The sequence below is a fragment of the Chrysochloris asiatica genome, unplaced genomic scaffold (assembly GCF_000296735.1).
Source record: "Chrysochloris asiatica unplaced genomic scaffold, ChrAsi1.0 scaffold00135, whole genome shotgun sequence".
NCBI classification, from domain to species: domain Eukaryota; kingdom Metazoa; phylum Chordata; class Mammalia; order Afrosoricida; family Chrysochloridae; genus Chrysochloris; species Chrysochloris asiatica.
In genome coordinates, this window is record NW_006408653.1 from 3,404,965 (window position 1) to 3,416,862 (window position 11,898).

At 46.5% G+C, this 11,898-nt stretch overlaps 1 pseudogene; it reads left to right on the plus strand.

The window, feature by feature from the left end:
• Positions 1–9,345: 9,345 nt before the first annotated feature.
• On the plus strand, positions 9,346–10,914 carry LOC102811029 (annotated as a pseudogene).
• The last annotated feature ends 984 nt before the right edge of the window (positions 10,915–11,898 follow it).

Genomic DNA, 11,898 nt, shown 5'->3' on the forward strand with positions numbered 1-11,898 from the left:
GTCAGAGAAAAAGAGGAAGACCCCCAACGAGATGGACTGGCTAAGCGGCAGCATCGATGGACTCAAGTGTGGCACTAGTAGTGAGTTTGGCCCAGGATCGAGCAGTGTTTCGTTCTGCTGTGCATAAGGTCAGTACTGACTCGATGGCACCTAACAAAAACAGCAATGACCCATTGCATGAGGAGACCGACCAGTGGTAGCAAGGTTGAGATATCAAATTGATTTCCAATACCTTTGGGAATAAACTGAGTCCCCTTGCAGTGAGCCCCAATGTTGTGGCTTCTATCTGATTCTTCTGGCTTTTAGTTCTGACCTGTAAGGAATGACAGAGATTTAGTGATTGTTCAAACTGAGAAAGAGATAGTCAAACAGTATTCAGCTTGCTAAAGCTCTGGGTTTATCTTTCCTCTGTCTTTGCTCCATGAATGTCTTCTCATTTCATTTCTGTTGGGTTGAATGCTTCCAATGACCACCTATTGATTTCTGGTCTGGACGTCCTGTTTGTCCACTCACAAGGGGCCTTGCTTCCATTTTATAAATTCTTTTTTTCACACCGTGACTTGTTGGCAGAGGGTAGATGGGAAACAAGCAAACCTGTGAACCAAGTGTTATCAATGTTTGTCTTCCTGTTCGTCACGGATTCCAGGTTCTGACGCAGAAGGGATGCTGGCCGAGCCTTTACCTGGTTACCCAGCCACTCGTACCCCAAGAACGTGCACTGCATTTGTCACTAGTATTGATCTAAATAGCAACCTTTCTTCCAGAGTCACTCTAGCTGATTCTGACTCATAGTAACCTTAAAGGACAGAGTCGAATTGCCCCTTTGGGTTTCCGATGCTGCAAATCCTTTTGGGAGCAGACAGCCTCATCTTTCTCCTGCAGAGCAGCTGGTGGCTTTCAATTGTCCACTTTTTGGTCTGCAGTCCACCATACCACCAGGGCTTCTTTTCCGTGTGTAATGGGTGCTTAGCCATTTGCACCACCCAGAGATTCCTTGAAAGAAAGTTGTTGTTGATGTTAAGTGTCATTGAGTTGGTTCTCTCAGTGACCCTGTACATCTTTGCGGGAGCAGAAAGCCTCATCTTTCACCTATGGAGAGGCTGATGGTCTCAAACTGCCGACCCTGTGGTTCAAAGTTCAGTGTTTATTCTACAAAGCCACTGGCCTCACCTGAAAGATAGTTGTTGTTGTTAAGTGCCGTTGAGTTAGTTCCAACTCATAGCAACCCTAAATAGGGTTTCCAAGGAGCATATGGTGGGTTTGAATCATTGACCTTGTGGTTAGCAGTCCAGTGCTGGCCTACAGCACTATACCAAGACTCCAAAAGGAAATTACAGGAAGTCACATTTTTGTCTGGTCTGAGGGAGAGCTTTCTGACAGCGAGAGAGCTATTCACAGCTATTCGCGGCCTGCAGTGAGAAAGAGAGTTCCCTGTTTCAGAGGATGTTCAGGCAAAAACTAGGAGATCACACATCAGAGATACTGCAAAGAGAAGTCCTGTATGTGTCATACCACATTAACTTTAAGGGCCCATTCAACTCAGAGATGCTTTGACACTGGGACCATTATTATAATTTATTCTACAACCTTATATATGGAGTGCTGGTGTGGCACTGTGGGTTAATGTGCTGAACTGCAAAGTCATTTGAACCTCAAGGTTGGTGGTTCAAGCTCACCAGCTGCTCCTCAGAAACCCTATGCAGGGTCGCTATGGATTGGAATCAACTCGACAGCACTTAACAACAACAACAACATACAGAGTCCTGGTGTGGCACTGAGGATAAAGCACTGGATCCCAAGGTCAGTTTTAACCACAAGGTCAGCGCTTCAAACTTACCAGCCGCTCCTTGGAAACCCTGTACAGTGTCTGTATAAGTCAGAACCAATTCGACGGCACTTAATAACAACAACAATATGAAGCCAGGAGTCCTGGTGTAGTGCAGTATGGACTGTTTGCCATAAGGTTGGCAGTTCAAACCCTTGGAGCACCTATGTTGTGTTGTTAAATGCCATCAAGTTAGTTCTGACCCACAGTGACCCTGTATAGGGTTTCTGAGGAGCAGCTGGTGAGCTTGAACTTCCAGTCTTGGGATTCAAACCCACCTTGTAGTCCAGAGCACAGCACCATACCAGGAACCCCTATAAGAGGGTCGCTATGAGTTGGAACTGACTAGATGGCACTTAACAACAACAACAACACACGAAGTCAACCAAAATTAACTGCCGTCAAGTAGAGTCTGACTCTTGGTAATCCCAAGTGTGTCACAGTAGAACTATGCTCCATAGGGTTTTCAATGTCTTATTTTTCGGAAGTAGATCGCCATAGTTTTCTTCTGAGGTACCCTTGGGTGGACTCAAACCTCCAAACTTTGGTTAGCTGTCAAGCACATTAACCATTTGCATCCTCAAGGGACTCCCTCCTTTCTATGAGAATATCTTATTCCCTTTTGTAACGTAATAAAGTTGCTGGGTTTTGGAAATATTTCCTAGTTCTTTTCAGACTCAGTTTCAACTTTCAGATAAAGAGCACAAACTTTGGTGAGCACTGCCTAGGTTCAAATCTTAGCTCAGTTATACTTATTAGCTGTGTGACCTTGGGCAAGTCACTTAATACCTCTGAGCCTCAATTTTCTCATCTATAAAGTAGGGACAATAATAGTACTCAACCTTGTAGGGATGCTGAGAGGATTAAGTAAATTAATATTAATATTTGGAAAGCACCCAGAGCATCACTAGCCCATAGCAAGTATTATAAATGTGTTTGTTAGTGAAAAAATGTGAAAAAAAGAATTCTAAAAACAAAGAATAGGAATGGTCTCAAGTTTAACAAATGATTCAAGGATGTCTTCCTTTTTTACCAACTCATCTGCGGCAGCTCTAAATGTGAAATAGCTAAGAGACTCACGGTAGGAGAGAGAGAGAGAAAAAAAAAAAGGGATGTAAAACTCACACAGGCTTCCTAAACTCTCTGGGGGGAAGGAAAAGCTTCCTGCTGTTGGCTCAGGCAAGATAACCTCTGAACAGGCCTGTGTGTTTAATGACACCAGTTTATCCCTACCTCCCCCATCCCTCCCCTCTCTGCTTGGAGTTGCTAGGAGGCCAGGGGTGTGCTGTACTGTAATAAAGCAGCGTGGGGGTGGGTGGGGGAAGGTGGGGACCAGAGCATATTATATATACAGGACTTGTCGGTGGGAGCTTAATATCCTCTTACTGGAATAGCTATTGTCCCAGCTTCTCAACAAATACCAACCATCATTAATAAAAGGACTAGTAAACGCATTTATTGAGCTCAGGCAATGGTCTGGCTCTTGCTAGCTTCAGGGCCTTGGCAGAGGCAGCTGTAGAGGATGAGGACTAGAAAGGGAAGACTCCCGCTGTATCCAAGAAATCAACTCCTGGCCCAGCCCCAACCCAGCACCCTTCCCAAGTCTCCAGGGCCACAATCAGTGACATCTCACATCAAAGAAGAGGCCAAGAGTGTCAGACTCTTGGGTCGTTTTTAAAAATAAACAGTAAAAATGTGGACTACCATGGAGTTCTAGTGTGGCACTGTAGGATAAGCACTGGACTGCTAATCACAACGTTAGTAGTTCAGACCCGCCAGTCACTCCCTGGAAACCCTATATAGGGTCACTCTGAGTCAGAATTGACTCGACACCACTTAACAACAATAACAATAGAGTGCCAGAATGCTCCTTAGCGGTTAGAATGGTGAGACTTTATCTCTTGTACTTTGAACATGTGGTTAGGAAGGACCAGTCCCTGGAGAAGGATATCTAGCTTGGTAAAGTGGAGTTGGAGTCTTGGTATGGCACTGTAGGATAAGCACTGGTCCAAAAGGTCAGTTTGAACCGAAAGGTTGGCGGTCCAAACCCACCAGCCACTCCTCGGAAATTCTCTACAAGGTCTCTGTGAGACGGAACTGACTCGACGGCACTTAACAATAACAACAAAGTGAAGTGCAGGTGAAAAAGAGAAAGACCCTCAAAAAGATGGATTGACACAGTGGCAGCTACAGTGGGCTCAAACATAACTGCAGTTGTGAGGCTTGTTCAGGGCTGTGCAGTGTTTTGTTCTGTTGTGCATAGGCTCACTATGAGGAGGACTCGGTGGTACCTAACAACAACTAACCACTGTGGAGTTGATGCTGCTGTTATTGTTAGTGCCATAGAGTCAATGTGACTCATGGTAACCTCATGTGTGCAGGTTACAACTGCTCTAGAGGGTTTCCATGTTCAAGGCTGTGTCTTTCGGAAGCAGATCTCCAGGACTGCCTTCCAACGTGTCTTTGAGTGCATTCTTACCGCCAACCTTTTGGCTCGTGGTCGAGCACTTAAACATGTGTGCCACCAGGAATTTCATAAACATGGGTGGTGATGCTTAAAAAAAAAGGTTACCTTATTATATTGTGATTTTCTTTCAAGAAGCTTAACATATATCATCTTGCAAGATTATCATCCCTATTTTACAGAAGGGAAAATAAAGGCTTGGAGGGATTCAGAGACTCACTCAGCCTTAGGATATTGACATTCTTGTCAGAATGAGGACAGAAGCCAATGTTCTTAACTCCCGAATCCAGTGCCGTTTTGAAATATAAAACCTGAGCCTGTTCTACCTACAGGGCGAGGCTCTGTCTCCCTGTCCAGCCTCTGATGGGGGAGGGTCAGTGAACACTCTGATCATCATCATTGCTTCTCTAAATTATTATTGTTGTTATTATAATAACTAGTGGGTAGAGTTGAGTGGGTGGTGAGACCAGATAATTACCAAGACCCCAAAATTAAGCGTTGAGTCTTTACTTTTCCACGGCTGCTCAAAGATGAAAATGAAAGCTGGGCTCAGGGAGCCCTGGGGAGAACCCTCATTTTGAGATTGAGTGAGACCAGGAGCGAAAGACAAGGGAGAAAGGCCAGGCCCAAAGACCTAGGAATCCAGACTTAGAGGCCCTGGAAACTAGATTGTGGATGGCCTAGTTACAAAGGAGACCATTCCAATCCTGACTCTGCTACTTGTTGACCGTGTGGCCTTGGGAAAGTTGCCATGCCTCTCTGGACCTTATAAGAAACCCCAGGTTTCTTATCTATAAAATGGGGATGACTAGCCCCCAGGGTTGTTGTAAGTAAGAGTCAGAAGGTAGGCTGTGAGGACTCAAACAGACTCTTTCCCCTCTGAGCCTAGAGCTTTGCCAGTGAGGAGGACCACGATTTATGGGGCCATGCGATTCTCCCCACATCAGAATAAATTAGGAGTCAGTCAGAGTCCTTTTCTCAGGATGGCCCCGGTTCAGTGAAGAATGACTTTGGCCTCAGTGTCCCCCTTACTTAAGACAAGGCAACAAAATCTGTCTTAGCCCCTCCCAGCCCCTGAGGGCTGTCAGATGGATGGAGGTGATATCCGGCCTGGGAGGACAGGGGGGAGTTAATAACAGCACCCTGGGTCCCTGTTATTAGTGTCATTATTCTGGCTCTGTCCAGTAAGCAGCGGGGACTTGGGTGACTCACTGTCTGCAAGCCTGTTGGGACTTGCCCCCCTGCCAGGATTCCTTCTCCTTAGAGGTCTCTGCCTCTCCTTCCCAGCTCCTGATGGTGGCTTAGGGTCCCCCATCACTGAATGGAAGGGGGCATTTGGGATCCTTGTGCCCAACCCTGAGCACCAGTGTCTGCAAACCTACCTCATAGGGTGAACCTTGGGGTAGGGGAGCCAGGGACCCTGGAAGTCACAGGATTCAAACCAACCACTCTTAGGGGGATCTGATTCATTTGGAGCAATCCTAGGAGGAGGCAGGGACTCAGGAGAGGAAGTTCAAGAGAGAAAGGATTCAGACCTGGGTCTGTCCCTGTGATCGCTGCCCTCCCCCCCATGGGTGGGAATGTGGGGATGATGATGGGAGGTACAGGCCTTTGCCCACCTCCAAGGAAGCTGCTCTGAATGGTCTGGCCTGAGGAGGTACATAGGCCTCAGAGGATGGCTCTTATGTGCTGGAGCCCCAATATCTGAGTGGAGAAGGGAGCTGGGGAGCTCCTGACAGCCACCAAGCCCCTCTGCCTTGAAGCACTCTATAAATGGGATGTGAACCACAGTGACTCACTGCACACACCCCTGCAGTTTCGTGGTGAGGACATAGCTAATCATAGCTGGTGTTTGGGGAGGAAGAAGGATTTTGCCATGAGCTCCCTGACAGACTGTTCCCTCCTTCAGAGGATGGCCTGGCAGGTGTGACTGGCCAGGAGTTGGGCAAGGAGGAGTCTCTGCCTCCCTGAGGATTTGCCTGGCCTGGGGGAAGGGCCATCCGGGTCAGGTTTGAGTTTCTCTGGTTTCTGATCAGAGGTCACACAGGAAGCCATGAGTTAGAATCCCTCAGGTTAGATGGTGATGTTTGCTTTGGTTTTGATTAGAAGTGGAAGGGATCAGATTTGTAGGATATCTAATTGTATCCTTCAATTGACACATGAGGACACTGAGACCCAGAGAGGTTGAAATAAGAACTTCTGGGGTCTGAAAGACAGAACCACAGCTTCTAACTCCAGAGTCAATGCTGTTTCTATGGCCTCTTCTATCCCACTTTGATTGCCTGAGAAAGAACTTTAAAATAATCCTTGTTACAGTATCAGCTATCATTCATTGAGTGTCTAATATATGCCAGTTGTGAGATCAAGTGGTTTGTGTATATTACCTCAGGCTGAGGAGATAAATGAGGAGTTTCAAACACCAGAAAGTTGGTTCACTTGAACCAACTCTACATTTTCATCCAGGTCTGTGGTACAATGATTCTGTAGTACATGTTCTCAAGTCTGCGGATCTTCAGGGTGGTTTATTAGTTGACTGAGCCCTTTCCATATGCCAGGCTCTCCATAGGGTCCTGGAAATCTGCAGATAAAATTTAGGACAGGGTCCCTGTCAGACTCAATGAATTGCTAGTGAATAAAGAGTCAGGAACACAGAAAAAGGTGTCCTGAGGAGATGGAGAAGCCTTCCAGATACAGGGATATTTAAGTGGGGTTTTGAAGGTTAAATAGGAGTTTGCCAGGTGAGGTTGTGGAAGGGAAAAATGAAGTGCATGCAGAGAGAATAGCATGTGGAATAGCTGGGAAAATAACAGCACTCTTTGTATTTGAGAACAAGTAGCAGTCAAACTCACCAGCTGCTCCTTGGAAAGCCTATATAGGATTCCTATGAACTGAAACTGACTTGACAGCACTTAACAACAACAACAAATGCTTCAAGGCAGAGGAGCTTGGTGGCTGTCAGGATGTCTGTTTTGGAACGACTCTGAGATTCTCATTTTTAGTTTATGTATATAGATTCTACCTCTGATTTGGCCTGGACACCTGTGGATGCATCTGGCCACCTGGAATGCTACTTAGACTCTCTAACGAGGCCAGATGCAGTCACCACCTCTGGCTCTTTGCTGCTGAACAAGAACTCTCAGCGCTCCTGGTATTCCCCTCACTGCATGGGTATTGATGGGGTCTTTACACCATGGCTTTCTGTTAGTCAAATGCCATCAGACAGTCCAATCAGCAGCTCTCCTGTGGAACCCTCAGCAAACCCTTCCCTGTCCCTGTCTTGGTCCCACCCTGGTCCAACTCTTGGGCAGCCCAAGACAAGGTTGGCCCCACCTGAATTGGCACCTAACTCCCACACCAGGTTTTTTCAACCTTCCTTTTAGAACATGCCTTCCCTGGTGTTCTCATTGCCTGGCTGGTTACCCTCCTTGCTCTGGGAGCCTGGAATACAGTGGTATTCACTGTTCTGCTAAAGTTGAGAAAATGTACACTTCAGTGTATATTTTCATCTTTAATCTCAGATAATCACATCCTGAATGAGGTTTCCTGACAGAAAGGACAGGAGTCCAACAGGTTTGAACCTTGGCTGTGTGACCTTTGGCAGATCACTTCACTTCTCTGAACTTGTTTCCTCATCTGTAAAATGGGGCCATGGGCCGGCCCCCACTGTGCAAGGATTCAAAGAGAATATGCAGGATGACAGGGGAGGGCTGAGTTCAGCTGAGAGACCTGAGCAAGAAGGGACATATTCCTTTGTTTCTCTAAGTAGGTACCTCTAGCTTCCAGGACCAAACAAGATATAAACAAAACAAAACGGAGCGTGTGAAATCAGGACTTCACACTGTTGTGAGTGACTCAGGGGTGCAGTGGGATGGAACCCATATTCCACAGGCTCTTGAGACTTGTGCCAACTGGAGGAAGATGTTTCCTTTTTGTCCCCAAAGGGACAAGAAATGCTCCAGCCAAAACTACCTTCCAAAGCCCAGCAGACAGGTGGCTCTCGGGCTGACCTTTGCCAAGCCCAGTAAGCTCCACAGTTTCATTGTTCCACCCGGGCTGCGGAGCTGGTTGGTGGAGTTGGCTTAGGGAAGGTTATTTTGTATTTGGCTTTTGGAATGACTAATGAATGAGCTGTCTCCAGTGCAGGAGAATTATGCCACTTAAGCAAAACCCAGCCGGGCTGGTCGGCTCAGAGCTAGCTAATAGGAAATGCCTGTCAGAGCTCTGACGCTTCAAAGCCAAATATATTCTCACTGTGTTCTCTGTTTGCTAAGTTTACTTTATGCAAAATATAACTCAGCTGAAAATATGTAGATGGCACAGTTTGCTCCTTCTCTCTGGAAGCAATGGTGAGGATGAGGAGAGCAGCTCCTAGTTAACCTCACAGGTCCTGCTGAGGTGAGGCACAGCTGGCCTTTTTGGGGGGCAACAAGCACAGATCTCCAGGAAGTCAAAACAATCTGTGGCATGGATGGGGCCAAAAGAAGTACAGTCCTCAATACAGAGGCAACAACCCTCCACCAGGGTGCAGTAGTGAGTCAATGGTAGAATTCCCAACCTTCCGTGTGGGAGATCTGGATTCAATTCCTGGCCAATGTGCCCCATGCACAGCCACTACCTGCCTATCAGTGGAGGCTTGTGTGCCGCTGTGATGCTGTACAGGTTCCAGTGGAGCTTCCAGACTAAGACTAGGGAGTAAGGCCTGGCAATCTACTTCTGAAAATCAGCCAAGAAAAACCCTATTGCAATACCTTGAATTTACTTGATATGGCTTTTCTATCCAATGTCTTAATCCCCACTGAGTGACTGGGTGGGATCATGCAAATAAGGTATACAGGACTCTAAGGCTGGGATTAGTTATTTTACCTTCCAACTTAGGTTTAAAAGGAGCCATCACAGAAGTTGAGGCAGAAGATCCCAGGACCATCAAGGAGAATGAGCATGAGTAGAGCGTGCGATCGCTACCTAGAAAAACGGTGATGGGAGAGGGGGTGGCATGGAGAGACAGAGCACCTGCAGGCTCTAGATCCATGCACTGAGGCAGAGGTCAAGAAGCCACATGGCTGAGAGGTCGAAGAGAGAAATGAGGCATGCCTGCAGCACAGCAGACAAGAGGTGGGAGAACTGCTGCATCCTGATTTGATTTTGATCCTGTTCACTTCCCTAATAAACCTCTACAATCATGAGTTTTTGTTATGAGTTTGGTGTGGCCATTACAATCGATTATAGAACCTACATGTGAAGCAGAGTGCTGTTGGAGGGACGGTTGGTGTCAGAACAGGGTAAAGAAGGTTGTAGGGTGGAAGCATGTCTGACCTCTGCTCCATAGGAAGCAGCCTTGCGCTGAATTTGAGCTTGATTCTCTTTTCCCCTTGTGAAGCCAGAGGAAGTCAAACATGGCTCCCACACTGTTTAAGCATCTCTCAATTGTCCTTCTCCCACAATCCTTTGCCCTCTTCCTTTCCAATCAGGTCCTGGCACAATGGCTCCTGCAAAGAAGGGTGGTGAGCAAAAAGGGCTGCTCTGCTATCAGGAAAATGGTGACCTGAGAATACACCGTCAATATTCACAACTACATCCGTGGGATAGGCTTTATGAAATGTGCCCCTCAGGCACTCAAGGAAATTTGCCATGGAGATGGAAACACCAGATGTGTGCATTGACATCAACGAAGCTGTCCAGGCCAAACAAATCAGAAATGTCCCATACCATATCTGTGTACAGTTGTCCCGAAAATGTAAGGGGATGAAGAGTCACCAAACAAGCTCTATACATTGGTTACCTGTCACCACTTTCAAACCCTACAGACATTCAATGTGGATGAAAACTAACAGCCTCCTCTTTTTTGTAGTACCTTGAAGTTGAACATCTTCTTCCCAGCCACTGGCTGCCAGAAACTCTTTGAAGTGGAGAATGAACACAAACTTGGTACCTTTTATGAGAAGCGAATGGCCACAGTAGTTGCTGCTGACTCTCCGGGTGACAAGCGGAGGGACTATGTTTATGTTGTCCGCATCCGTGGTGGGAACAACAAGCAAGGTTTCCCCATGAAGCAAGGTATCTTGATCCATGGCTGCATCTGCCTGCTTCTGAGTAAGGGGCATTCCTGTTACAGACCAAGGAGAACTGTAGAAAGAAAGCGTAAATCTGTGTGGGGTTGCACTGTGGATGCCAACTTGAGTGTTCTCAACTTGGTTATTGTTAAAAAAAACAAAAAACAAAAAACAGGAGAGAAAGATATCCCAGGTCTGATTGATACAACTGTACCTCGGTGCTTGGGGCCCAAAAGAGCTCTCAGGATCCGCAAACTTTCCAATCTCTCTAAAGAAGATGATGTCCGCCAGTATGTTGTGAGGAAGTCACTGAACAAAGAAGGCAAGGAATCCAGGACCAAATTGTTACTCCATGTGTCCTGCAACACAAATGTCAGCGTATTGCTCTGAAGAAATGACACACTAAGAAAAATAAACAGGAGGCCGCAGAATATGCCAAGCTTTTGGCCAAGAGGATGAAGGAGGCCAAAGAAAAATGTCAGGAATAGATAGCCAAGAGACAGAGACTGTCTTCTCTGAGAGCTTCTACTTCTAAGTCTGAGTCCGTCAAAATCAAAATAGATTTCTGGAAGTGACAAATAAGAGTGCTCATATTAAAAAAGAAAGAAAGAAAATTAACAGCTGATTAGCAAATAAAGTTATAAATCTTCCCTAAGGCAGAAAGAACCCCTATCTTTGGATCACAGTGAGTCCAACTGGACAGCAGCTAGCAATAGCAACCTTTCCAGCAAGCTTGAGCACAATGGAACAGAGGGAGCCTGAGTAACCGGAATACCACGTAGCTTAACCTGCCATTTTGTCCACGGTTGCAAGGTCCAGTTAAGGTGTAAATGGGTACATTTGAATTGTTTCCCCTCCTTAGTGCTCTCGGAATCCCTGGATGATAGAGTTGGGTAACGTACACAGCTGCTAACTAAAAGGTTGGTAGTTCAAGTCCACACAGAAGCACCTCAGAAGACAGGCCTGGAGATATACTTCTGCAGAATCAGCCATGAAACACCCTAAAGGGCTCGGTTCCACTCTGACACATGTAGAGTCACCGAGATTTGAAATCAACTTGATGGCCGCTGGTTTCAAGCAAACTTACCCCAGTACCCATCTGAATGTTCACCCTCATTAGGTGAGGCACAGAATCCTTCAACCAAACACAATCCTCAATAGCTGAGTGGATGTGGAAGCAATGTAATTACTTCTGTGGGGCCAGAAGTCAGGGGACCTGGGTTTTAGTCCTGGTTCTACCTCTTCTCCCTGTGTGACGGGCCTTGCAAGAGCCACTTCATCTCTTCAGCTTTATCTTCCCCAGCTCACCATCCCTAGAGTCACACTGGGCTCCACTCTCTACTTGATACATGGTAGAAGAGAGAGGCAGGGGTGTAATGATAAGCCCCACTTCTCTGTCTCCTGATCCTGTTTCTCTCTCAGGAAGCTCACAGTTGTTATGAAGAGTTGAGTGTAAGAATGGTTGGTAGTGATTGTGTGTCACCGAGTTGATTCCGACTCACAGTGACCCAGTACAGGGTTTCTGAGGCTATACATCGTTACAGGAGCAGAGAGCTTCA